Source organism: Hyla sarda, unplaced genomic scaffold (genome assembly GCF_029499605.1).
Source record: "Hyla sarda isolate aHylSar1 unplaced genomic scaffold, aHylSar1.hap1 scaffold_1699, whole genome shotgun sequence".
Classification (NCBI taxonomy): domain Eukaryota; kingdom Metazoa; phylum Chordata; class Amphibia; order Anura; family Hylidae; genus Hyla; species Hyla sarda.
Genome location: NW_026608339.1, coordinates 17,892 through 43,312, shown reverse-complemented (window position 1 = coordinate 43,312; position 25,421 = coordinate 17,892). Strand labels below are relative to the sequence as shown.

The 25,421-nt window shown below is 47.1% G+C and overlaps 9 non-coding genes and 2 pseudogenes across 9 annotated transcripts; all 11 read left to right on the top strand.

The window, feature by feature from the left end:
• Nucleotides 1–1,201: 1,201 nt before the first annotated feature.
• On the top strand, nucleotides 1,202–1,392 carry LOC130311987 (U2 spliceosomal RNA). Its single transcript, XR_008860236.1, has one exon. It is a non-coding gene; the product is annotated as a U2 spliceosomal RNA (small nuclear RNA).
• Nucleotides 1,393–3,488: 2,096 nt separating this feature from the next.
• On the top strand, nucleotides 3,489–3,679 carry LOC130311986 (U2 spliceosomal RNA). Its single transcript, XR_008860235.1, has one exon. It is a non-coding gene; the product is annotated as a U2 spliceosomal RNA (small nuclear RNA).
• Nucleotides 3,680–5,762: 2,083 nt separating this feature from the next.
• LOC130311985 (U2 spliceosomal RNA) lies at nucleotides 5,763–5,953 on the top strand. The gene has a single exon (XR_008860233.1). It is a non-coding gene; the product is annotated as a U2 spliceosomal RNA (small nuclear RNA).
• A 2,111-nt stretch (nucleotides 5,954–8,064) lies between these two features.
• LOC130311984 (U2 spliceosomal RNA) lies at nucleotides 8,065–8,255 on the top strand. Its single transcript, XR_008860232.1, has one exon. It is a non-coding gene; the product is annotated as a U2 spliceosomal RNA (small nuclear RNA).
• Nucleotides 8,256–10,343: 2,088 nt separating this feature from the next.
• Nucleotides 10,344–10,534, top strand: LOC130311998 (U2 spliceosomal RNA). The gene has a single exon (XR_008860247.1). It is a non-coding gene; the product is annotated as a U2 spliceosomal RNA (small nuclear RNA).
• A 2,094-nt stretch (nucleotides 10,535–12,628) lies between these two features.
• LOC130311983 (U2 spliceosomal RNA) lies at nucleotides 12,629–12,819 on the top strand. The gene has a single exon (XR_008860231.1). It is a non-coding gene; the product is annotated as a U2 spliceosomal RNA (small nuclear RNA).
• A 2,111-nt stretch (nucleotides 12,820–14,930) lies between these two features.
• Nucleotides 14,931–15,121, top strand: LOC130311982 (U2 spliceosomal RNA). The gene has a single exon (XR_008860230.1). It is a non-coding gene; the product is annotated as a U2 spliceosomal RNA (small nuclear RNA).
• A 2,100-nt stretch (nucleotides 15,122–17,221) lies between these two features.
• Nucleotides 17,222–17,412, top strand: LOC130311980 (U2 spliceosomal RNA). Its single transcript, XR_008860229.1, has one exon. It is a non-coding gene; the product is annotated as a U2 spliceosomal RNA (small nuclear RNA).
• Nucleotides 17,413–19,506: 2,094 nt separating this feature from the next.
• Nucleotides 19,507–19,697, top strand: LOC130311979 (U2 spliceosomal RNA). Its single transcript, XR_008860228.1, has one exon. It is a non-coding gene; the product is annotated as a U2 spliceosomal RNA (small nuclear RNA).
• Nucleotides 19,698–21,781: 2,084 nt separating this feature from the next.
• LOC130312007 (U2 spliceosomal RNA) lies at nucleotides 21,782–21,942 on the top strand (annotated as a pseudogene).
• A 530-nt stretch (nucleotides 21,943–22,472) lies between these two features.
• Nucleotides 22,473–22,690, top strand: LOC130312008 (U2 spliceosomal RNA; annotated as a pseudogene).
• Nucleotides 22,691–25,421: the final 2,731 nt, after the last annotated feature.

The window sequence follows — 25,421 nt, the reverse complement described above, 5'->3', positions numbered from 1 at the left end:
ATATTTGGCCTGCAACTTTCTGTGCGACAAATTCAGACAGGAAAAATCAGTATAAATCCTTAGAAAATTATCCCCCAGTGTCTCCATCTGCTGGCGGTATTGAATAAGCATTGCTGCACTGATGGGGTATGCATTAGACGAAAAAAAAGAAGAAAAAGAAGAATAATACGCCCAGAAAAGAGGCGAAAAGGAGAAAAACGTAAAAAAACGTGAAAAAAAAGTAAGAGGAAGAGAAGGGAAAAAAAGGTGGAAATGGGTTTAAAAGTGATTTCGGCGGAGAAATATATATATATATATATATATATATATATATATATATATATATATATGCGCACACACACACATAGATATAAACGTATTCTCCGTTGAGATATTGCAGCCGCTGCTGTGTCCAGGCCCAGGAGCCTTAGCACTGTGCTGTGATGTCACTCAATACCACTGACATCACTAGGTGTAAACAACATCTCTCCTTTGCTGTGTATGTGACTATGGAGCTGTTTGGTGATGTCGTCTATTACGGCCTTCATAGAAGCAACAGGAGATTGTTGCATCCATCTTGAACCCTCAGAACTACAGTGCTATGATGTCACTCACTTCCACAGGCCTTGCAGAGTGTAAACAACAACAACCCAGCTTTGTTGTGTATGTAACCAAAGGGATTTGTGATGTCACCTAGAACCTTCACAGCAGCGACAGCTTTATGAGGAGCATCAGCACTGCTCTGCCTGAGCAGAACCATCACCGCCATAGGTTGTCAAATAACCCGGATTTAACCCACACAGGTAAGTCCAATGGGGTGCAGGCATGTCCTCTATGCTTACAGCTTCCCGTGGGTGTTGGTTTGATACCGTTTGGGGACAGCCAAGGAGGCATCTGCAGGCAACAAAGGTAGGTGTGTGCTTGTGTGTGTGTTTCCTATGCAGATCCTAAGCCCAGTGTCACATGCAAGTAGGAGGAGTAAGAAGGGTTCCTGGCAAATCCGGGTTATGGATTGCATTTAAAAAGGCCCCGTGGGAGTGCAATGGGCCCCTGTCTTGCTGCTTAGCAATAATGGTATGGGTTTAGGTTCTGCTGTGTGTACTGGTGGTTGACTGCCCCCCAGCCCAGAGTGTGCATGGAAAATTGTCTGGCAGCCTCCCTGACAGCAAGCAGTGATAGTGCCCATGAAGGGGACCTTGTTGGGCCCGCCCCTTTCACGGTTATCGCTTCTCGGCCTTTTGGCTAAGATCAAGTGTAGTATCTGTTCTTATCAGTTTAATATCTGATACGTCCCCTATCTGGGGACCATATATTAAATGGATTTTTGAGAACGGGGGCCGATTTCGAAGCTTGCTTCCGTCGCCCTATGCATTGACCCGATATGGCAGTATCTTCGGGTACAGTGCACCACCCCCTTACAGGGTTAAAAAGAAAGATTCCTACTTTCATTGCTACCTGCTTGCTGGCTAGCCAGCTAGCCAGCCCTGTGGGCCTTGCTGCTGCTGCAGCCAAAAAACAAAAGGTGGTGCTGCTGCTGCTTCTGCTGCTTCTGCTTCTGCTTGTGTCTGGCCCCTGTTGGAGCGTCCAGGCACAGGACTTCTGCTGCTGCTGACTAAATGGCCTCCTTAATTGGATCATTTGAGTAGCCAGCACACCTGTGCAGGTAGGGCATGACATGATAGGCAGCTGCCTTGATAGCGGGTGGGTGCTGAATGTTCCTAATTGACAAAATAAGATTAATGCTTATGAAGAAATATAAAATCTCATCCCTTCCCCAATATCGCGCCACACCCCTACCCCTTAATTCCCTGGTTGAACGTGATGGACATATGTCTTTTTTCGACCGTACTAACTATGTAACTATGTAACATAACATGGGGGGGGGGGGGGGGGGGGGTCTCCTGGCTGTTCACACAGGTGTGTCATTGCTGTACATTGACCATGCATTGCTTCTGTGGTATTGCAAAGGCAAAGACAAATGCTTCCAGCCATCCATTGCACTAATGGATTGGTCATCAGCTGGCTGTCTATGTCCCGCATCAATATAGACCAAAGTACAGAGGGTTAGGCTATGCTATTGTGCACCTACCTGATGCATCAGAAGGTGCGAGGCCCTTGCTAAATTCTGTGCACAGACTTTGAGATCTATGCTTTAGACTGTATCTAAACCTGCTCCAACATGGACTGACATTCTGGCCTACTTTCAGCCGATGCGACTTGTCTGTCGCTGAACAGTCGCTTTTTATGTATTCAGCACCTATGTATAATGTTGTAAAAATGCTCTAGAAGCTAAAGTCGCAGAAATGTCACACATATTTGGCCTGCAACTTTCTGTGCGACAAATTCAGACAGGAAAAATCAGTATAAATCCTTAGAAAATTATCCCCCAGTGTCTCCATCTGCTGGCGGTATTGAATAAGCATTGCTGCACTGATGGGGTATGCATTAGACGAAAAAAAAGAAGAAAAAGAAGAATAATACGCCCAGAAAAGAGGCGAAAAGGAGAAAAACGTAAAAAAACGTGAAAAAAAAGTAAGAGGAAGAGAAGGGAAAAAAAGGTGGAAATGGGTTTAAAAGTGATTTCGGCGGAGAAATATATATATATATATATATATATATATATATATATATATATATGCGCACACACACACATAGATATAAACGTATTCTCCGTTGAGATATTGCAGCCGCTGCTGTGTCCAGGCCCAGGAGCCTTAGCACTGTGCTGTGATGTCACTCAATACCACTGACATCACTAGGTGTAAACAACATCTCTCCTTTGCTGTGTATGTGACTATGGAGCTGTTTGGTGATGTCGTCTATTACGGCCTTCATAGAAGCAACAGGAGATTGTTGCATCCATCTTGAACCCTCAGAACTACAGTGCTATGATGTCACTCACTTCCACAGGCCTTGCAGAGTGTAAACAACAACAACCCAGCTTTGTTGTGTATGTAACCAAAGGGATTTGTGATGTCACCTAGAACCTTCACAGCAGCGACAGCTTTATGAGGAGCATCAGCACTGCTCTGCCTGAGCAGAACCATCACCGCCATAGGTTGTCAAATAACCCGGATTTAACCCACACAGGTAAGTCCAATGGGGTGCAGGCATGTCCTCTATGCTTACAGCTTCCCGTGGGTGTTGGTTTGATACCGTTTGGGGACAGCCAAGGAGGCATCTGCAGGCAACAAAGGTAGGTGTGTGCTTGTGTGTGTGTTTCCTATGCAGATCCTAAGCCCAGTGTCACATGCAAGTAGGAGGAGTAAGAAGGGTTCCTGGCAAATCCGGGTTATGGATTGCATTTAAAAAGGCCCCGTGGGAGTGCAATGGGCCCCTGTCTTGCTGCTTAGCAATAATGGTATGGGTTTAGGTTCTGCTGTGTGTACTGGTGGTTGACTGCCCCCCAGCCCAGAGTGTGCATGGAAAATTGTCTGGCAGCCTCCCTGACAGCAAGCAGTGATAGTGCCCATGAAGGGGACCTTGTTGGGCCCGCCCCTTTCACGGTTATCGCTTCTCGGCCTTTTGGCTAAGATCAAGTGTAGTATCTGTTCTTATCAGTTTAATATCTGATACGTCCCCTATCTGGGGACCATATATTAAATGGATTTTTGAGAACGGGGGCCGATTTCGAAGCTTGCTTCCGTCGCCCTATGCATTGACCCGATATGGCAGTATCTTCGGGTACAGTGCACCACCCCCTTACAGGGTTAAAAAGAAAGATTCCTACTTTCATTGCTACCTGCTTGCTGGCTAGCCAGCTAGCCAGCCCTGTGGGCCTTGCTGCTGCTGCAGCCAAAAAACAAAAGGTGGTGCTGCTGCTGCTTCTGCTGCTTCTGCTTCTGCTTGTGTCTGGCCCCTGTTGGAGCGTCCAGGCACAGGACTTCTGCTGCTGCTGACTAAATGGCCTCCTTAATTGGATCATTTGAGTAGCCAGCACACCTGTGCAGGTAGGGCATGACATGATAGGCAGCTGCCTTGATAGCGGGTGGGTGCTGAATGTTCCTAATTGACAAAATAAGATTAATGCTTATGAAGAAATATAAAATCTCATCCCTTCCCCAATATCGCGCCACACCCCTACCCCTTAATTCCCTGGTTGAACGTGATGGACATATGTCTTTTTTCGACCGTACTAACTATGTAACTATGTAACATAACATGGGGGGGGGGGGGGGGTCTCCTGGCTGTTCACACAGGTGTGTCATTGCTGTACATTGACCATGCATTGCTTCTGTGGTATTGCAAAGGCAAAGACAAGTGCTTCCAGCCATCCATTGCACTAATGGATTGGTCATCAGCTGGCTGTCTATGTCCCGCATCAATATAGACCAAAGTACAGAGGGTTAGGCTATGCTATTGTGCACCTACCTGATGCATCAGAAGGTGCGAGGCCCTTGCTAAATTCTGTGCACAGACTTTGAGATCTATGCTTTAGACTGTATCTAAACCTGCTCCAACATGGACTGACATTCTGGCCTACTTTCAGCCGATGCGACTTGTCTGTCGCTGAACAGTCGCTTTTTATGTATTCAGCACCTATGTATAATGTTGTAAAAATGCTCTAGAAGCTAAAGTCGCAGAAATGTCACACATATTTGGCCTGCAACTTTCTGTGCGACAAATTCAGACAGGAAAAATCAGTATAAATCCTTAGAAAATTATCCCCCAGTGTCTCCATCTGCTGGCGGTATTGAATAAGCATTGCTGCACTGATGGGGTATGCATTAGACGAAAAAAAAGAAGAAAAAGAAGAATAATACGCCCAGAAAAGAGGCGAAAAGGAGAAAAACGTAAAAAAACTTGAAAAAAAAGTAAGAGGAAGAGAAGGGAAAAAAAGGTGGAAATGGGTTTAAAAGTGATTTCGGCGGAGAAATATATATATATATATATATATATATATATATATATGCGCACACACACACGTAGATATAAACGTATTCTCCGTTGAGATATTGCAGCCGCTGCTGTGTCCAGGCCCAGGAGCCTTAGCACTGTGCTGTGATGTCACTCAATACCACTGACATCACTAGGTGTAAACAACATCTCTCCTTTGCTGTGTATGTGACTATGGAGCTGTTTGGTGATGTCGTCTATTACGGCCTTCATAGAAGCAACAGGAGATTGTTGCATCCATCTTGAACCCTCAGAACTACAGTGCTATGATGTCACTCACTTCCACAGGCCTTGCAGAGTGTAAACAACAACAACCCAGCTTTGTTGTGTATGTAACCAAAGGGATTTGTGATGTCACCTAGAACCTTCACAGCAGCGACAGCTTTATGAGGAGCATCAGCACTGCTCTGCCTGAGCAGAACCATCACCGCCATAGGTTGTCAAATAACCCGGATTTAACCCACACAGGTAAGTCCAATGGGGTGCAGGCATGTCCTCTATGCTTACAGCTTCCCGTGGGTGTTGGTTTGATACCGTTTGGGGACAGCCAAGGAGGCATCTGCAGGCAACAAAGGTAGGTGTGTGCTTGTGTGTGTGTTTCCTATGCAGATCCTAAGCCCAGTGTCACATGCAAGTAGGAGGAGTAAGAAGGGTTCCTGGCAAATCCGGGTTATGGATTGCATTTAAAAAGGCCCCGTGGGAGTGCAATGGGCCCCTGTCTTGCTGCTTAGCAATAATGGTATGGGTTTAGGTTCTGCTGTGTGTACTGGTGGTTGACTGCCCCCCAGCCCAGAGTGTGCATGGAAAATTGTCTGGCAGCCTCCCTGACAGCAAGCAGTGATAGTGCCCATGAAGGGGACCTTGTTGGGCCCGCCCCTTTCACGGTTATCGCTTCTCGGCCTTTTGGCTAAGATCAAGTGTAGTATCTGTTCTTATCAGTTTAATATCTGATACGTCCCCTATCTGGGGACCATATATTAAATGGATTTTTGAGAACGGGGGCCGATTTCGAAGCTTGCTTCCGTCGCCCTATGCATTGACCCGATATGGCAGTATCTTCGGGTACAGTGCACCACCCCCTTACAGGGTTAAAAAGAAAGATTCCTACTTTCATTGCTACCTGCTTGCTGGCTAGCCAGCTAGCCAGCCCTGTGGGCCTTGCTGCTGCTGCAGCCAAAAAACAAAAGGTGGTGCTGCTGCTGCTTCTGCTGCTTCTGCTTCTGCTTGTGTCTGGCCCCTGTTGGAGCGTCCAGGCACAGGACTTCTGCTGCTGCTGACTAAATGGCCTCCTTAATTGGATCATTTGAGTAGCCAGCACACCTGTGCAGGTAGGGCATGACATGATAGGCAGCTGCCTTGATAGCGGGTGGGTGCTGAATGTTCCTAATTGACAAAATAAGATTAATGCTTATGAAGAAATATAAAATCTCATCCCTTCCCCAATATCGCGCCACACCCCTACCCCTTAATTCCCTGGTTGAACGTGATGGACATATGTCTTTTTTCGACCGTACTAACTATGTAACTATGTAACATAACATGGGGGGGGGGGGTCTCCTGGCTGTTCACACAGGTGTGTCATTGCTGTACATTGACCATGCATTGCTTCTGTGGTATTGCAAAGGCAAAGACAAATGCTTCCAGCCATCCATTGCACTAATGGATTGGTCATCAGCTGGCTGTCTATGTCCCGCATCAATATAGACCAAAGTACAGAGGGTTAGGCTATGCTATTGTGCACCTACCTGATGCATCAGAAGGTGCGAGGCCCTTGCTAAATTCTGTGCACAGACTTTGAGATCTATGCTTTAGACTGTATCTAAACCTGCTCCAACATGGACTGACATTCTGGCCTACTTTCAGCCGATGCGACTTGTCTGTCGCTGAACAGTCGCTTTTTATGTATTCAGCACCTATGTATAATGTTGTAAAAATGCTCTAGAAGCTAAAGTCGCAGAAATGTCACACATATTTGGCCTGCAACTTTCTGTGCGACAAATTCAGACAGGAAAAATCAGTATAAATCCTTAGAAAATTATCCCCCAGTGTCTCCATCTGCTGGCGGTATTGAATAAGCATTGCTGCACTGATGGGGTATGCATTAGACGAAAAAAAAGAAGAAAAAGAAGAATAATACGCCCAGAAAAGAGGCGAAAAGGAGAAAAACGTAAAAAAACGTGAAAAAAAAGTAAGAGGAAGAGAAGGGAAAAAAAGGTGGAAATGGGTTTAAAAGTGATTTCGGCGGAGAAATATATATATATATATATTTATATATATATATATATATATATATATATATATATATATATATATATATGCGCACACACACACATAGATATAAACGTATTCTCCGTTGAGATATTGCAGCCGCTGCTGTGTCCAGGCCCAGGAGCCTTAGCACTGTGCTGTGATGTCACTCAATACCACTGACATCACTAGGTGTAAACAACATCTCTCCTTTGCTGTGTATGTGACTATGGAGCTGTTTGGTGATGTCGTCTATTACGGCCTTCATAGAAGCAACAGGAGATTGTTGCATCCATCTTGAACCCTCAGAACTACAGTGCTATGATGTCACTCACTTCCACAGGCCTTGCAGAGTGTAAACAACAACAACCCAGCTTTGTTGTGTATGTAACCAAAGGGATTTGTGAAGTCACCTAGAACCTTCACAGCAGCGACAGCTTTATGAGGAGCATCAGCACTGCTCTGCCTGAGCAGAACCATCACCGCCATAGGTTGTCAAATAACCCGGATTTAACCCACACAGGTAAGTCCAATGGGGTGCAGGCATGTCCTCTATGCTTACAGCTTCCCGTGGGTGTTGGTTTGATACCGTTTGGGGACAGCCAAGGAGGCATCTGCAGGCAACAAAGGTAGGTGTGTGCTTGTGTGTGTGTTTCCTATGCAGATCCTAAGCCCAGTGTCACATGCAAGTAGGAGGAGTAAGAAGGGTTCCTGGCAAATCCGGGTTATGGATTGCATTTAAAAAGGCCCCGTGGGAGTGCAATGGGCCCCTGTCTTGCTGCTTAGCAATAATGGTATGGGTTTAGGTTCTGCTGTGTGTACTGGTGGTTGACTGCCCCCCAGCCCAGAGTGTGCATGGAAAATTGTCTGGCAGCCTCCCTGACAGCAAGCAGTGATAGTGCCCATGAAGGGGACCTTGTTGGGCCCGCCCCTTTCACGGTTATCGCTTCTCGGCCTTTTGGCTAAGATCAAGTGTAGTATCTGTTCTTATCAGTTTAATATCTGATACGTCCCCTATCTGGGGACCATATATTAAATGGATTTTTGAGAACGGGGGCCGATTTCGAAGCTTGCTTCCGTCGCCCTATGCATTGACCCGATATGGCAGTATCTTCGGGTACAGTGCACCACCCCCTTACAGGGTTAAAAAGAAAGATTCCTACTTTCATTGCTACCTGCTTGCTGGCTAGCCAGCTAGCCAGCCCTGTGGGCCTTGCTGCTGCTGCAGCCAAAAAACAAAAGGTGGTGCTGCTGCTGCTTCTGCTGCTTCTGCTTCTGCTTGTGTCTGGCCCCTGTTGGAGCGTCCAGGCACAGGACTTCTGCTGCTGCTGACTAAATGGCCTCCTTAATTGGATCATTTGAGTAGCCAGCACACCTGTGCAGGTAGGGCATGACATGATAGGCAGCTGCCTTGATAGCGGGTGGGTGCTGAATGTTCCTAATTGACAAAATAAGATTAATGCTTATGAAGAAATATAAAATCTCATCCCTTCCCCAATATCGCGCCACACCCCTACCCCTTAATTCCCTGGTTGAACGTGATGGACATATGTCTTTTTTCGACCGTACTAACTATGTAACTATGTAACATAACATGGGGGGGGGGGGGGGTCTCCTGGCTGTTCACACAGGTGTGTCATTGCTGTACATTGACCATGCATTGCTTCTGTGGTATTGCAAAGGCAAAGACAAATGCTTCCAGCCATCCATTGCACTAATGGATTGGTCATCAGCTGGCTGTCTATGTCCCGCATCAATATAGACCAAAGTACAGAGGGTTAGGCTATGCTATTGTGCACCTACCTGATGCATCAGAAGGTGCGAGGCCCTTGCTAAATTCTGTGCACAGACTTTGAGATCTATGCTTTAGACTGTATCTAAACCTGCTCCAACATGGACTGACATTCTGGCCTACTTTCAGCCGATGCGACTTGTCTGTCGCTGAACAGTCGCTTTTTATGTATTCAGCACCTATGTATAATGTTGTAAAAATGCTCTAGAAGCTAAAGTCGCAGAAATGTCACACATATTTGGCCTGCAACTTTCTGTGCGACAAATTCAGACAGGAAAAATCAGTATAAATCCTTAGAAAATTATCCCCCAGTGTCTCCATCTGCTGGCGGTATTGAATAAGCATTGCTGCACTGATGGGGTATGCATTAGACGAAAAAAAAGAAGAAAAAGAAGAATAATACGCCCAGAAAAGAGGCGAAAAGGAGAAAAACGTAAAAAAACGTGAAAAAAAAGTAAGAGGAAGAGAAGGGAAAAAAAGGTGGAAATGGGTTTAAAAGTGATTTCGGCGGAGAAATATATATATATATATATATATATATATATATATATATATATGCGCACACACACACATAGATATAAACGTATTCTCCGTTGAGATATTGCAGCCGCTGCTGTGTCCAGGCCCAGGAGCCTTAGCACTGTGCTGTGATGTCACTCAATACCACTGACATCACTAGGTGTAAACAACATCTCTCCTTTGCTGTGTATGTGACTATGGAGCTGTTTGGTGATGTCGTCTATTACGGCCTTCATAGAAGCAACAGGAGATTGTTGCATCCATCTTGAACCCTCAGAACTACAGTGCTATGATGTCACTCACTTCCACAGGCCTTGCAGAGTGTAAACAACAACAACCCAGCTTTGTTGTGTATGTAACCAAAGGGATTTGTGATGTCACCTAGAACCTTCACAGCAGCGACAGCTTTATGAGGAGCATCAGCACTGCTCTGCCTGAGCAGAACCATCACCGCCATAGGTTGTCAAATAACCCGGATTTAACCCACACAGGTAAGTCCAATGGGGTGCAGGCATGTCCTCTATGCTTACAGCTTCCCGTGGGTGTTGGTTTGATACCGTTTGGGGACAGCCAAGGAGGCATCTGCAGGCAACAAAGGTAGGTGTGTGCTTGTGTGTGTGTTTCCTATGCAGATCCTAAGCCCAGTGTCACATGCAAGTAGGAGGAGTAAGAAGGGTTCCTGGCAAATCCGGGTTATGGATTGCATTTAAAAAGGCCCCGTGGGAGTGCAATGGGCCCCTGTCTTGCTGCTTAGCAATAATGGTATGGGTTTAGGTTCTGCTGTGTGTACTGGTGGTTGACTGCCCCCCAGCCCAGAGTGTGCATGGAAAATTGTCTGGCAGCCTCCCTGACAGCAAGCAGTGATAGTGCCCATGAAGGGGACCTTGTTGGGCCCGCCCCTTTCACGGTTATCGCTTCTCGGCCTTTTGGCTAAGATCAAGTGTAGTATCTGTTCTTATCAGTTTAATATCTGACACGTCCCCTATCTGGGGACCATATATTAAATGGATTTTTGAGAACGGGGGCCGATTTCGAAGCTTGCTTCCGTCGCCCTATGCATTGACCCGATATGGCAGTATCTTCGGGTACAGTGCACCACCCCCTTACAGGGTTAAAAAGAAAGATTCCTACTTTCATTGCTACCTGCTTGCTGGCTAGCCAGCTAGCCAGCCCTGTGGGCCTTGCTGCTGCTGCAGCCAAAAAACAAAAGGTGGTGGTGCTGCTGCTGCTTCTGCTGCTTCTGCTTCTGCTTGTGTCTGGCCCCTGTTGGAGCGTCCAGGCACAGGACTTCTGCTGCTGCTGACTAAATGGCCTCCTTAATTGGATCATTTGAGTAGCCAGCACACCTGTGCAGGTAGGGCATGACATGATAGGCAGCTGCCTTGATAGCGGGTGGGTGCTGAATGTTCCTAATTGACAAAATAAGATTAATGCTTATGAAGAAATATAAAATCTCATCCCTTCCCCAATATCGCGCCACACCCCTACCCCTTAATTCCCTGGTTGAACGTGATGGACATATGTCTTTTTTCGACCGTACTAACTATGTAACTATGTAACATAACATGGGGGGGGGGGGGGGGTCTCCTGGCTGTTCACACAGGTGTGTCATTGCTGTACATTGACCATGCATTGCTTCTGTGGTATTGCAAAGGCAAAGACAAATGCTTCCAGCCATCCATTGCACTAATGGATTGGTCATCAGCTGGCTGTCTATGTCCCGCATCAATATAGACCAAAGTACAGAGGGTTAGGCTATGCTATTGTGCACCTACCTGATGCATCAGAAGGTGCGAGGCCCTTGCTAAATTCTGTGCACAGACTTTGAGATCTATGCTTTAGACTGTATCTAAACCTGCTCCAACATGGACTGACATTCTGGCCTACTTTCAGCCGATGCGACTTGTCTGTCGCTGAACAGTCGCTTTTTATGTATTCAGCACCTATGTATAATGTTGTAAAAATGCTCTAGAAGCTAAAGTCGCAGAAATGTCACACATATTTGGCCTGCAACTTTCTGTGCGACAAATTCAGACAGGAAAAATCAGTATAAATCCTTAGAAAATTATCCCCCAGTGTCTCCATCTGCTGGCGGTATTGAATAAGCATTGCTGCACTGATGGGGTATGCATTAGACGAAAAAAAAGAAGAAAAAGAAGAATAATACGCCCAGAAAAGAGGCGAAAAGGAGAAAAACGTAAAAAAATGAAAAAAAAGTAAGAGGAAGAGAAGGGAAAAAAAGGTGGAAATGGGTTTAAAAGTGATTTCGGCGGAGATATATATATATATATATATATATATATATATATATATATATATATATGCGCACACACACACATAGATATAAACGTATTCTCCGTTGAGATATTGCAGCCGCTGCTGTGTCCAGGCCCAGGAGCCTTAGCACTGTGCTGTGATGTCACTCAATACCACTGACATCACTAGGTGTAAACAACATCTCTCCTTTGCTGTGTATGTGACTATGGAGCTGTTTGGTGATGTCGTCTATTACGGCCTTCATAGAAGCAACAGGAGATTGTTGCATCCATCTTGAACCCTCAGAACTACAGTGCTATGATGTCACTCACTTCCACAGGCCTTGCAGAGTGTAAACAACAACAACCCAGCTTTGTTGTGTATGTAACCAAAGGGATTTGTGATGTCACCTAGAACCTTCACAGCAGCGACAGCTTTATGAGGAGCATCAGCACTGCTCTGCCTGAGCAGAACCATCACCGCCATAGGTTGTCAAATAACCCGGATTTAACCCACACAGGTAAGTCCAATGGGGTGCAGGCATGTCCTCTATGCTTACAGCTTCCCGTGGGTGTTGGTTTGATACCGTTTGGGGACAGCCAAGGAGGCATCTGCAGGCAACAAAGGTAGGTGTGTGCTTGTGTGTGTGTTTCCTATGCAGATCCTAAGCCCAGTGTCACATGCAAGTAGGAGGAGTAAGAAGGGTTCCTGGCAAATCCGGGTTATGGATTGCATTTAAAAAGGCCCCGTGGGAGTGCAATGGGCCCCTGTCTTGCTGCTTAGCAATAATGGTATGGGTTTAGGTTCTGCTGTGTGTACTGGTGGTTGACTGCCCCCCAGCCCAGAGTGTGCATGGAAAATTGTCTGGCAGCCTCCCTGACAGCAAGCAGTGATAGTGCCCATGAAGGGGACCTTGTTGGGCCCGCCCCTTTCACGGTTATCGCTTCTCGGCCTTTTGGCTAAGATCAAGTGTAGTATCTGTTCTTATCAGTTTAATATCTGATACGTCCCCTATCTGGGGACCATATATTAAATGGATTTTTGAGAACGGGGGCCGATTTCGAAGCTTGCTTCCGTCGCCCTATGCATTGACCCGATATGGCAGTATCTTCGGGTACAGTGCACCACCCCCTTACAGGGTTAAAAAGAAAGATTCCTACTTTCATTGCTACCTGCTTGCTGGCTAGCCAGCTAGCCAGCCCTGTGGGCCTTGCTGCTGCTGCAGCCAAAAAACAAAAGGTGGTGCTGCTGCTGCTTCTGCTGCTTCTGCTTCTGCTTGTGTCTGGCCCCTGTTGGAGCGTCCAGGCACAGGACTTCTGCTGCTGCTGACTAAATGGCCTCCTTAATTGGATCATTTGAGTAGCCAGCACACCTGTGCAGGTAGGGCATGACATGATAGGCAGCTGCCTTGATAGCGGGTGGGTGCTGAATGTTCCTAATTGACAAAATAAGATTAATGCTTATGAAGAAATATAAAATCTCATCCCTTCCCCAATATCGCGCCACACCCCTACCCCTTAATTCCCTGGTTGAACGTGATGGACATATGTCTTTTTTCGACCGTACTAACTATGTAACTATGTAACATAACATGGGGGGGGGGGGGGGGTCTCCTGGCTGTTCACACAGGTGTGTCATTGCTGTACATTGACCATGCATTGCTTCTGTGGTATTGCAAAGGCAAAGACAAATGCTTCCAGCCATCCATTGCACTAATGGATTGGTCATCAGCTGGCTGTCTATGTCCCGCATCAATATAGACCAAAGTACAGAGGGTTAGGCTATGCTATTGTGCACCTACCTGATGCATCAGAAGGTGCGAGGCCCTTGCTAAATTCTGTGCACAGACTTTGAGATCTATGCTTTAGACTGTATCTAAACCTGCTCCAACATGGACTGACATTCTGGCCTACTTTCAGCCGATGCGACTTGTCTGTCGCTGAACAGTCGCTTTTTATGTATTCAGCACCTATGTATAATGTTGTAAAAATGCTCTAGAAGCTAAAGTCGCAGAAATGTCACACATATTTGGCCTGCAACTTTCTGTGCGACAAATTCAGACAGGAAAAATCAGTATAAATCCTTAGAAAATTATCCCCCAGTGTCTCCATCTGCTGGCGGTATTGAATAAGCATTGCTGCACTGATGGGGTATGCATTAGACGAAAAAAAAGAAGAAAAAGAAGAATAATACGCCCAGAAAAGAGGCGAAAAGGAGAAAAACGTAAAAAAACGTGAAAAAAAAGTAAGAGGAAGAGAAGGGAAAAAAAGGTGGAAATGGGTTTAAAAGTGATTTCGGCGGAGAAATATATATATATATATATATATATATATGTATATATATATATATATATATATATATATATATATGCGCACACACACACATAGATATAAACGTATTCTCCGTTGAGATATTGCAGCCGCTGCTGTGTCCAGGCCCAGGAGCCTTAGCACTGTGCTGTGATGTCACTCAATACCACTGACATCACTAGGTGTAAACAACATCTCTCCTTTGCTGTGTATGTGACTATGGAGCTGTTTGGTGATGTCGTCTATTACGGCCTTCATAGAAGCAACAGGAGATTGTTGCATCCATCTTGAACCCTCAGAACTACAGTGCTATGATGTCACTCACTTCCACAGGCCTTGCAGAGTGTAAACAACAACAACCCAGCTTTGTTGTGTATGTAACCAAAGGGATTTGTGATGTCACCTAGAACCTTCACAGCAGCGACAGCTTTATGAGGAGCATCAGCACTGCTCTGCCTGAGCAGAACCATCACCGCCATAGGTTGTCAAATAACCCGGATTTAACCCACACAGGTAAGTCCAATGGGGTGCAGGCATGTCCTCTATGCTTACAGCTTCCCGTGGGTGTTGGTTTGATACCGTTTGGGGACAGCCAAGGAGGCATCTGCAGGCAACAAAGGTAGGTGTGTGCTTGTGTGTGTGTTTCCTATGCAGATCCTAAGCCCAGTGTCACATGCAAGTAGGAGGAGTAAGAAGGGTTCCTGGCAAATCCGGGTTATGGATTGCATTTAAAAAGGCCCCGTGGGAGTGCAATGGGCCCCTGTCTTGCTGCTTAGCAATAATGGTATGGGTTTAGGTTCTGCTGTGTGTACTGGTGGTTGACTGCCCCCCAGCCCAGAGTGTGCATGGAAAATTGTCTGGCAGCCTCCCTGACAGCAAGCAGTGATAGTGCCCATGAAGGGGACCTTGTTGGGCCCGCCCCTTTCACGGTTATCGCTTCTCGGCCTTTTGGCTAAGATCAAGTGTAGTATCTGTTCTTATCAGTTTAATATCTGATACGTCCCCTATCTGGGGACCATATATTAAATGGATTTTTGAGAACGGGGGCCGATTTCGAAGCTTGCTTCCGTCGCCCTATGCATTGACCCGATATGGCAGTATCTTCGGGTACAGTGCACCACCCCCTTACAGGGTTAAAAAGAAAGATTCCTACTTTCATTGCTACCTGCTTGCTGGCTAGCCAGCTAGCCAGCCCTGTGGGCCTTGCTGCTGCTGCAGCCAAAAAACAAAAGGTGGTGCTGCTGCTGCTTCTGCTGCTTCTGCTTCTGCTTGTGTCTGGCCCCTGTTGGAGCGTCCAGGCACAGGACTTCTGCTGCTGCTGACTAAATGGCCTCCTTAATTGGATCATTTGAGTAGCCAGCACACCTGTGCAGGTAGGGCATGACATGATAGGCAGCTGCCTTGATAGCGGGTGGGTGCTGAATGTTCCTAATTGACAAAATAAGATTAATGCTTATGAAGAAATATAAAATCTCATCCCTTCCCCAATATCGCGCCACACCCCTACCCCTTAATTCCCTGGTTGAACGTGATGGACATATGTCTTTTTTCGACCGTACTAACTATGTAACTATGTAACATAACATGGGGGGGGGGGGGGGGTCTCCTGGCTGTTCACACAGGTGTGTCATTGCTGTACATTGACCATGCATTGCTTCTGTGGTATTGCAAAGGCAAAGACAAATGCTTCCAGCCATCCATTGCACTAATGGATTGGTCATCAGCTGGCTGTCTATGTCCCGCATCAATATAGACCAAAGTACAGAGGGTTAGGCTATGCTATTGTGCACCTACCTGATGCATCAGAAGGTGCGAGGCCCTTGCTAAATTCTGTGCACAGACTTTGAGATCTATGCTTTAGACTGTATCTAAACCTGCTCCAACATGGACTGACATTCTGGCCTACTTTCAGCCGATGCGACTTGTCTGTCGCTGAACAGTCGCTTTTTATGTATTCAGCACCTATGTATAATGTTGTAAAAATGCTCTAGAAGCTAAAGTCGCAGAAATGTCACACATATTTGGCCTGCAACTTTCTGTGCGACAAATTCAGACAGGAAAAATCAGTATAAATCCTTAGAAAATTATCCCCCAGTGTCTCCATCTGCTGGCGGTATTGAATAAGCATTGCTGCACTGATGGGGTATGCATTAGACGAAAAAAAAGAAGAAAAAGAAGAATAATACGCCCAGAAAAGAGGCGAAAAGGAGAAAAACGTAAAAAAACGTGAAAAAAAAGTAAGAGGAAGAGAAGGGAAAAAAAGGTGGAAATGGGTTTAAAAGTGATTTCGGCGGAGAATATATATATATATATATATATATATATATATATATATATATATATATATATATGCGCACACACACACATAGATATAAACGTATTCTCCGTTGAGATATTGCAGCCGCTGCTGTGTCCAGGCCCAGGAGCCTTAGCACTGTGCTGTGATGTCACTCAATACCACTGACATCACTAGGTGTAAACAACATCTCTCCTTTGCTGTGTATGTGACTATGGAGCTGTTTGGTGATGTCGTCTATTACGGCCTTCATAGAAGCAACAGGAGATTGTTGCATCCATCTTGAACCCTCAGAACTACAGTGCTATGATGTCACTCACTTCCACAGGCCTTGCAGAGTGTAAACAACAACAACCCAGCTTTGTTGTGTATGTAACCAAAGGGATTTGTGATGTCACCTAGAACCTTCACAGCAGCGACAGCTTTATGAGGAGCATCAGCACTGCTCTGCCTGAGCAGAACCATCACCGCCATAGGTTGTCAAATAACCCGGATTTAACCCACACAGGTAAGTCCAATGGGGTGCAGGCATGTCCTCTATGCTTACAGCTTCCCGTGGGTGTTGGTTTGATACCGTTTGGGGACAGCCAAGGAGGCATCTGCAGGCAACAAAGGTAGGTGTGTGCTTGTGTGTGTGTTTCCTATGCAGATCCTAAGCCCAGTGTCACATGCAAGTAGGAGGAGTAAGAAGGGTTCCTGGCAAATCCGGGTTATGGATTGCATTTAAAAAGGCCCCGTGGGAGTGCAATGGGCCCCTGTCTTGCTGCTTAGCAATAATGGTATGGGTTTAGGTTCTGCTGTGTGTACTGGTGGTTGACTGCCCCCCAGCCCAGAGTGTGCATGGAAAATTGTCTGGCAGCCTCCCTGACAGCAAGCAGTGATAGTGCCCATGAAGGGGACCTTGTTGGGCCCGCCCCTTTCACGGTTATCGCTTCTCGGCCTTTTGGCTAAGATCAAGTGTAGTATCTGTTCTTATCAGTTTAATATCTGATACGTCCCCTATCTGGGGACCATATATTAAATGGATTTTTGAGAACGGGGGCCGATTTCGAAGCTTGCTTCCGTCGCCCTATGCATTGACCCGATATGGCAGTATCTTCGGGTACAGTGCACCACCCCCTTACAGGGTTAAAAAGAAAGATTCCTACTTTCATTGCTACCTGCTTGCTGGCTAGCCAGCTAGCCAGCCCTGTGGGCCTTGCTGCTGCTGCAGCCAAAAAACAAAAGGTGGTGCTGCTGCTGCTTCTGCTGCTTCTGCTTCTGCTTGTGTCTGGCCCCTGTTGGAGCGTCCAGGCACAGGACTTCTGCTGCTGCTGACTAAATGGCCTCCTTAATTGGATCATTTGAGTAGCCAGCACACCTGTGCAGGTAGGGCATGACATGATAGGCAGCTGCCTTGATAGCGGGTGGGTGCTGAATGTTCCTAATTGACAAAATAAGATTAATGCTTATGAAGAAATATAAAATCTCATCCCTTCCCCAATATCGCGCCACACCCCTACCCCTTAATTCCCTGGTTGAACGTGATGGACATATGTCTTTTTTCGACCGTACTAACTATGTAACTATGTAACATAACATGGGGGGGGGGGGGGGGGTCTCCTGGCTGTTCACACAGGTGTGTCATTGCTGTACATTGACCATGCATTGCTTCTGTGGTATTGCAAAGGCAAAGACAAATGCTTCCAGCCATCCATTGCACTAATGGATTGGTCATCAGCTGGCTGTCTATGTCCCGCATCAATATAGACCAAAGTACAGAGGGTTAGGCTATGCTATTGTGCACCTACCTGATGCATCAGAAGGTGCGAGGCCCTTGCTAAATTCTGTGCACAGACTTTGAGATCTATGCTTTAGACTGTATCTAAACCTGCTCCAACATGGACTGACATTCTGGCCTACTTTCAGCCGATGCGACTTGTCTGTCGCTGAACAGTCGCTTTTTATGTATTCAGCACCTATGTATAATGTTGTAAAAATGCTCTAGAAGCTAAAGTCGCAGAAATGTCACACATATTTGGCCTGCAACTTTCTGTGCGACAAATTCAGACAGGAAAAATCAGTATAAATCCTTAGAAAATTATCCCCCAGTGTCTCCATCTGCTGGCGGTATTGAATAAGCATTGCTGCACTGATGGGGTATGCATTAGACGAAAAAAAAGAAGAAAAAGAAGAATAATACGCCCAGAAAAGAGGCGAAAAGGAGAAAAACGTAAAAAAACGTGAAAAAAAAGTAAGAGGAAGAGAAGGGAAAAAAAGGTGGAAATGGGTTTAAAAGTGATTTCGGCGGAGAAATATATATATATATATATATATATATATATATATATATATATATATGCGCACACACACACATAGATATAAACGTATTCTCCGTTGAGATATTGCAGCCGCTGCTGTGTCCAGGCCCAGGAGCCTTAGCACTGTGCTGTGATGTCACTCAATACCACTGACATCACTAGGTGTAAACAACATCTCTCCTTTGCTGTGTATGTGACTATGGAGCTGTTTGGTGATGTCGTCTATTACGGCCTTCATAGAAGCAACAGGAGATTGTTGCATCCATCTTGAACCCTCAGAACTACAGTGCTATGATGTCACTCACTTCCACAGGCCTTGCAGAGTGTAAACAACAACAACCCAGCTTTGTTGTGTATGTAACCAAAGGGATTTGTGATGTCACCTAGAACCTTCACAGCAGCGACAGCTTTATGAGGAGCATCAGCACTGCTCTGCCTGAGCAGAACCATCACCGCCATAGGTTGTCAAATAACCCGGATTTAACCCACACAGGTAAGTCCAATGGGGTGCAGGCATGTCCTCTATGCTTACAGCTTCCCGTGGGTGTTGGTTTGATACCGTTTGGGGACAGCCAAGGAGGCATCTGCAGGCAACAAAGGTAGGTGTGTGCTTGTGTGTGTGTTTCCTATGCAGATCCTAAGCCCAGTGTCACATGCAAGTAGGAGGAGTAAGAAGGGTTCCTGGCAAATCCGGGTTATGGATTGCATTTAAAAAGGCCCCGTGGGAGTGCAATGGGCCCCTGTCTTGCTGCTTAGCAATAATGGTATGGGTTTAGGTTCTGCTGTGTGTACTGGTGGTTGACTGCCCCCCAGCCCAGAGTGTGCATGGAAAATTGTCTGGCAGCCTCCCTGACAGCAAGCAGTGATAGTGCCCATGAAGGGGACCTTGTTGGGCCCGCCCCTTTCACGGTTATCGCTTCTCGGCCTTTTGGCTAAGATCAAGTGTAGTATCTGTTCTTATCAGTTTAATATCTGATACGTCCCCTATCTGGGGACCATATATTAAATGGATTTTTGAGAACGGGGGCCGATTTCGAAGCTTGCTTCCGTCGCCCTATGCATTGACCCGATATGGCAGTATCTTCGGGTACAGTGCACCACCCCCTTACAGGGTTAAAAAGAAAGATTCCTACTTTCATTGCTACCTGCTTGCTGGCTAGCCAGCTAGCCAGCCCTGTGGGCCTTGCTGCTGCTGCAGCCAAAAAACAAAAGGTGGTGCTGCTGCTGCTTCTGCTTCTGCTTGTGTCTGGCCCCTGTTGGAGCGTCCAGGCACAGGACTTCTGCTGCTGCTGACTAAATGGCCTCCTTAATTGGATCATTTGAGTAGCCAGCACACCTGTGCAGGTAGGGCATGACATGATAGGCAGCTGCCTTGATAGCGGGTGGGTGCTGAATGTTCCTAATTGACAAAATAAGATTAATGCTTATGAAGAAATATAAAATCTCATCCCTTCCCCAATATCGCGCCACACCCCTACCCCTTAATTCCCTGGTTGAACGTGATGGACATATGTCTTTTTTCGACCGTACTAACTATGTAACTATGTAACATAACATGGGGGGGGGGGGGGGGGGGGTCTCCTGGCTGTTCACACAGGTGTGTCATTGCTGTACATTGACCATGCATTGCTTCTGTGGTATTGCAAAGGCAAAGACAAATGCTTCCAGCCATCCATTGCACTAATGGATTGGTCATCAGCTGGCTGTCTATGTCCCGCATCAATATAGACCAAAGTACAGAGGGTTAGGCTATGCTATTGTGCACCTACCTGATGCATCAGAAGGTGCGAGGCCCTTGCTAAATTCTGTGCACAGACTTTGAGATCTATGCTTTAGACTGTATCTAAACCTGCTCCAACATGGACTGACATTCTGGCCTACTTTCAGCCGATGCGACTTGTCTGTCGCTGAACAGTCGCTTTTTATGTATTCAGCACCTATGTATAATGTTGTAAAAATGCTCTAGAAGCTAAAGTCGCAGAAATGTCACACATATTTGGCCTGCAACTTTCTGTGCGACAAATTCAGACAGGAAAAATCAGTATAAATCCTTAGAAAATTATCCCCCAGTGTCTCCATCTGCTGGCGGTATTGAATAAGCATTGCTGCACTGATGGGGTATGCATTAGACGAAAAAAAAGAAGAAAAAGAAGAATAATACGCCCAGAAAAGAGGCGAAAAGGAGAAAAACGTAAAAAAACGTGAAAAAAAAGTAAGAGGAAGAGAAGGGAAAAAAAGGTGGAAATGGGTTTAAAAGTGATTTCGGCGGAGAAATATATATATATATATATATATATATATATATATATATATATGCGCACACACACACATAGATATAAACGTATTCTCCGTTGAGATATTGCAGCCGCTGCTGTGTCCAGGCCCAGGAGCCTTAGCACTGTGCTGTGATGTCACTCAATACCACTGACATCACTAGGTGTAAACAACATCTCTCCTTTGCTGTGTATGTGACTATGGAGCTGTTTGGTGATGTCGTCTATTACGGCCTTCATAGAAGCAACAGGAGATTGTTGCATCCATCTTGAACCCTCAGAACTACAGTGCTATGATGTCACTCACTTCCACAGGCCTTGCAGAGTGTAAACAACAACAACCCAGCTTTGTTGTGTATGTAACCAAAGGGATTTGTGATGTCACCTAGAACCTTCACAGCAGCGACAGCTTTATGAGGAGCATCAGCACTGCTCTGCCTGAGCAGAACCATCACCGCCATAGGTTGTCAAATAACCCGGATTTAACCCACACAGGTAAGTCCAATGGGGTGCAGGCATGTCCTCTATGCTTACAGCTTCCCGTGGGTGTTGGTTTGATACCGTTTGGGGACAGCCAAGGAGGCATCTGCAGGCAACAAAGGTAGGTGTGTGCTTGTGTGTGTGTTTCCTATGCAGATCCTAAGCCCAGTGTCACATGCAAGTAGGAGGAGTAAGAAGGGTTCCTGGCAAATCCGGGTTATGGATTGCATTTAAAAAGGCCCCGTGGGAGTGCAATGGGCCCCTGTCTTGCTGCTTAGCAATAATGGTATGGGTTTAGGTTCTGCTGTGTGTACTGGTGGTTGACTGCCCCCCAGCCCAGAGTGTGCATGGAAAATTGTCTGGCAGCCTCCCTGACAGCAAGCAGTGATAGTGCCCATGAAGGGGACCTTGTTGGGCCCGCCCCTTTCACGGTTATCGCTTCTCGGCCTTTTGGCTAAGATCAAGTGTAGTATCTGTTCTTATCAGTTTTTCATGCTGGTGGGGATGGGTGCTGCATGGAGGATGCAGGTGTACCAGGGCTTTCCGGGGCTGGTTCTGAGGAATCAGCTCGACGGCTGCCCCGATGTGACCTGTTCCCTCCGGGTCTCGCCATGAGGCTGAGAGGGTCTAGAGCCGAGGTACTTTTGTGCCTCGGGGAGTGGTGACCCCGAGGTGCCGAAACTCACTGGGAGGATAGACTCACTGAGTTGAAGCACGGGCACCATAATCTCTTCACCTTGTGGCACTCACCTCTTGATTCCCGGCCTTCTGGCTAGGATCAGAGAAATTTTTATAGATCCGGCCGGATGTCCGGGCAGTATATCTGCACACATTCACTTATTTATTTCTTTTTTGTCTCACTGTGTCACTTTTTGCGTGTTGTGTGTTCACAGGATTGGTCAGGATGCGGTAGCCCTTCTGGGTGTCCCTCCTGGCGGTCTAGGGGAGGTGTGTGTGGCCATTAGGTTCCGCACCTCCCTGCAAACACCCCGGGTACTCCTGCTTTTGCAGGGTACCTACCGTAATCGGCTCTGCGGGCAGATACCTTGACTAACGCCAAGGGGGATGCCGGGAGCATTTGTGGTCCCCTAGTAGCTTCGGCGAAAAGGGACATCGAAAAAAAAGATCGCTTCTCGGCCTTTTGGCTAAGATCAAGTGTAGTATCTGCATTTGGTCTGGTCGGAAGGTGTCTGTGGTACCCCGCTTCTCGGCCTTGGGGGATTGTCTCTCCTTACGGAGGGACTTCACCCCCTTGCTGCTATTGGGGAGCGGGCTTAGTCCACGGACAACGGGTTGCGATCCCCCTGTCTCTGGGACCTTGTGTCTCAGAAGGCATTTTCGGTACGTTGAGCGTTACCTGTAGCTTCGGAAGCACCTAGGGTACCCCCGACCTCTGCCTTGGGTAAGGGTTCCGCTTTTATAGCGGGATTCCGAGCCCCTGCTGCTATTGGGGAAGGGGCTTAGTCCCTGGGTGTGGAAGATGCCGTTCTCCTGGGCTTTCCCCTCTGGGGAAATGTCGATGCGAAATACCATCCGCATAGAGGTGTCGGAGAGCCATCGTCAGTTGAAGAACCTCCGCTTCATTGCGGAGGTGATTCTTCTTGACTACTTCCGCCTCAATAGGGAGGACATCCTGTGTCTAAATGACCAGGAAAGCCGTGGCCTGTATACCGTCACCTTCACGGCCACGGCGTGTTGCGATAACATCTATGCAACCTTGTCTGGTGCGGACCAGAGGGACGATCGACTCGACGGTCTTTCGTTCCAGTTCCTCTATGGTGAGGAACATATACCGTTGGTGGTGGCTATGCACAGCCCTCATGTGACCACGGAGGATATAGCCACTTTTCTTCGGCGATACTGCGAAGAGGTGCGATTCGCAAACAAAATCTTGAACTCCGTGCGGTTCTGGAACGGCAAGAGGAAGTTCTGGGTCAAGCTCCGTAAGGATCCCGGTGGTATTGGGGGTCTTTGCCATCCGCCCCCAAATTTTGCCATCGGGAGAGTTCGGGGCTTCCTGTTCTATCCTCAAATGCCTATGTATTGCCGAAATTGCTTGAGGTTTGGCCACACCCAGGAGACCTGCGGCGCGGAGCGTGTGATTCGCTGCAATAGGTGTGGCCAAGAAGGTCACATAGCCTCAAGATGTAGCCATACGATAAGGTGCAACCTCTGCGGAGAGGAAAATCACGATTTTAATTCCTGTCCCCATAAAGCAAAAACTACGATGGGTGGGTCAAGGCTGGGCCCACCCAAAGAGGGGACAGGACAAAAGACGTCCTTTTTTAAGATGCCCAAACCCCAGATGGCAGGTACTGATGGGTCCAGGCCCAAGACCTCTGGTGCTCCATCGGGGGGCCCACCGGTGGTAGTGCTAGGGGGAGGCCATGGGGATTCCACGAAGCCCGGGCGGGTGATCGAGTTTACTGCCCGGGAAATTGAAAGACGTCGATCGACTTCCTACCTGGCTCAAGAGCCCGCCGAAACTTCTGAAGGGGGCTCACCTGTGGCGGGTGGCAGCCGACGGGCCTCGGTGGGGGCAAAAGTGGACCCAAAATTGCAGCATAAGCCAGGTACTGGCTTGGCCCAGGGTCGCCCTGCTCCGGACGAAGAGGCCCCGGTGAAAGCCCGCCGGAAGGGGAGCCAGGTGGCCAGGTCTGAGCCCGGTCCTGTTACTCCGCCTATACAGGACAGGGCCAAGAAGACAAGTGGCGCCAAACCAGGGTTTGCTGCCCCGCCAGCAGTGGACCCGGTGGGTAAAACTGGCCATCGTCGATCGATGGGGAAGTTGGAGCAACAGTCCTCAGCAACGCTTGCTGGGGAACAAGCGATGAAAACTTCCCAAGGTAGCGGCAAAGGTTCCGGAAAAGAGGCCTCACAGGCCCCTGTGCAGCAGTTCCAGTCGTCAAATGATGAAAGAAGACGCAGATCCATCAGCCGGGGGCCAGAGATTACATCGAGTGAGAGCAACACAGAGGATATGGACAGCAGTGTGACATTTAAAAGACAAAGAGAAGAAGAAGAGGAAGACATTCAAAGGAAAGCGGCGTGCCGTAGTTCGGACGAGAGCGAGCTCAGGGTCGGGGCATCATCGATCTCAAGCTCCGACCCTCAGAACATCAAGGAGCTGATGACCCCGCAGGCGGGGGATGACGGTACGCAGCTTATTATTGACTTTGATTCTCCAAGCACGGACTCTCCATAAACTATGCCTATCCCTGTAAAAATTGCCTCACTCAATGTGAGGTCCTTAAAGAGCCCTGATCGCAGGGCTGCTTTATTTTCTTATCTAGAGACATGTGACTTTGACCTTTGCCTGCTACAAGAATGTGGAATCCCTAGTAAAATGGACTATAAAGACTTAAAAGAAGACTGGAAGCTGGGCCCATCCATATGGTCCGGTGCAAATGACTGTCGTTCTGTGGGTGTTGGGCTGCTCTGCCGAGGCCAGTCCTTTTCTATTCATACAGTAACTGAGATTGTGCCTGGCAGAGCTCTTTTAATTCATCTATATTTTAATGGACTTTTAATTCGTGTTTTAAATGTGTATGCCCCTCCTGATAAACAGGAGCGGGCAGAACTATTTGAAATTTTACCACTGTTTTGTGTTGGGTCTTCCCCCCTGCTGGTGGGAGGTGATTTTAACTGCATATGTGATGGGGAACACCGGCAGGGTGGGGATATTAATCGTAAAGACCGCACTTCTTACCTGCTTAAAAATTTTATTGATGATTTTAATTTGAAAGATTGCTGGAAGGATCTCTTGCCGGAGGACCCAGGCGCCACATGGTCCAATGGAAGAGTGAGCTCCAGAATCGATTTTATTTTTTCCTCTAGAGCTTTTAAACCCCTGAAATGCACGCTCGAGCAGAATATCTTCTCTGATCATAAGCTCCTCTTGGTGGGCCTGGAGCTAGAGGGGGAGCAAAAAGCAAAAAGGGGCCTCTGGAGATTAAACACCACACTCCTAGAGGACCCTGAGATAAAAGAGGAGTTTGTGCGGACCTACCAATGCTGGCAATCACAAAGAAAACCCCACGAGCCTATGCTGCACTGGTGGGAGGGCACCAAATC